This window comes from Dromiciops gliroides, chromosome 3 (genome assembly GCF_019393635.1).
Source record: "Dromiciops gliroides isolate mDroGli1 chromosome 3, mDroGli1.pri, whole genome shotgun sequence".
Taxonomy (NCBI): domain Eukaryota; kingdom Metazoa; phylum Chordata; class Mammalia; order Microbiotheria; family Microbiotheriidae; genus Dromiciops; species Dromiciops gliroides.
In genome coordinates this window covers 649997606-649999177 of record NC_057863.1, presented here as the reverse complement: position 1 = coordinate 649999177, position 1572 = coordinate 649997606, and positions in this window count along the sequence as shown.

The window sequence follows — 1572 nt, the reverse complement described above, 5'->3', positions numbered from 1 at the left end:
TTAGAGCTGGAAGGGACCTTAGTCTTCATTTACTCTGAACTCCCAGAGAAAGAAGGATGGAGGACTGAGAGATGGCAAAGGATAGAGGAAAGGGTAGATATATGTTTTGGGGACAGAGATGGTGAAATAGAGGGATCTGAAACAGAAATAGAAGAAAGGGATGAGAGGAATAGGGAGAGGGTTGAGAAATAGAGGACAGAGGGATAGAGAATGAGAACAGAAATGATGGACAGAAGTGTGGAGGCAAAGGAAAATGGGATAAAGGGATGGAGAAATAAGATGGGCATGCAGAGGGATCATAAGATCCTCTGGAATTTTAAAGTTGGAAAGAAATTTAGAATCCCTTGAAGTGAGAGAATAAAAGACAGAAGGATGGGTGAGAGACAGGAATTGAGGAAAGATGAGATGTTGAAACCGGAACAGAGAAATGCAAGCATTGAGAGATGGGAAGACAGAGGATTGGTGATACTGTGGAGCAGAGGGAAAGGCTGGGAAAAAAAGATAGAGAAACTAAAGGCCCAGGGTAAAAATGGGAGTGGAGGAGGTGCCCTTGAAGGGCAGAACAGGAGGAGGACAGAGGATAGTCAGATTTGGAATAGAGGGGTGGAAGACAAAGATGGGAGGACACAGGAATGAAGAGATAGAGGGATGGAAAGACAAACAGATGGGGGGTAGGATGGAAAAGTGGAAACAATTCCTATCAGAGAGAAGGGTAGAGGGATGGGGGCAAAGAAATGGGGAGAGATAAAAGGAAAGAAAATGGGAAGATGTGGCTAGAGAGCATATAGGTGAGTATCTGAAGGATGGAAGAACAGAAAGATGAGGGGGAAAGTTAAAGGCGATGAGAAGGAAGGGAACTGAAGGTTGAGGAGATAGAGGGAAGAATGGGCAAAAGGATGGAGGGACAGAAGTCACAAGGCTAAGAGATTGGGGAAAGATGAGGGATCTAGAGAGTAAAGGATGGTGACAGAAGAATGGAGGGACAGAGAGATAGTGAGCAAAGGAATGGAGGGGAAGATGTTTAAGAAGCAGGAGAACTGGGAGGGATGGCAGGACAAAGGGACACCCAGGAAGAGGAGTTTGGAGAACTGGAGGAACACGGGCCATGTATGGATAGGGAGATGAGGGATAGGAGGAGAGGAGTCAGAGGAACAGCACCTTATAGTGATGAGGAAGATGGGGAGAGAATGTTGGGGGAGAGGGGACAGAGACATGGGTGTTATGGAAAGAGGAGGTTATAGGGAAACTAGGACAGTGATGAGGGGAAGACAGAAGCATGAGGGACAGGGATGTAGGAATGGGGACAGAAGGGTGGGAGGCAGAGGGATGGCATAGAAGAAACAGAGATGAGGACGTGGAGGTCCCGAAGACAGAGGGGTTCAGCCCGGTGGGCGTGGACAGGGCTAGGGGTTGGGGGGGGGTGGGTACAGGACTGAGGCGGCCCGGGTGGGCGGCCGGGCGGGGGAGGTGCTAATTCAGCGCCATCGATCAGGCGGGATGAGGCCATAAATTATTGTGACAAGATGCAATCCCGGGCCCAGCGCCTCTGCCGCCGCCGATCGATCCCCCAGC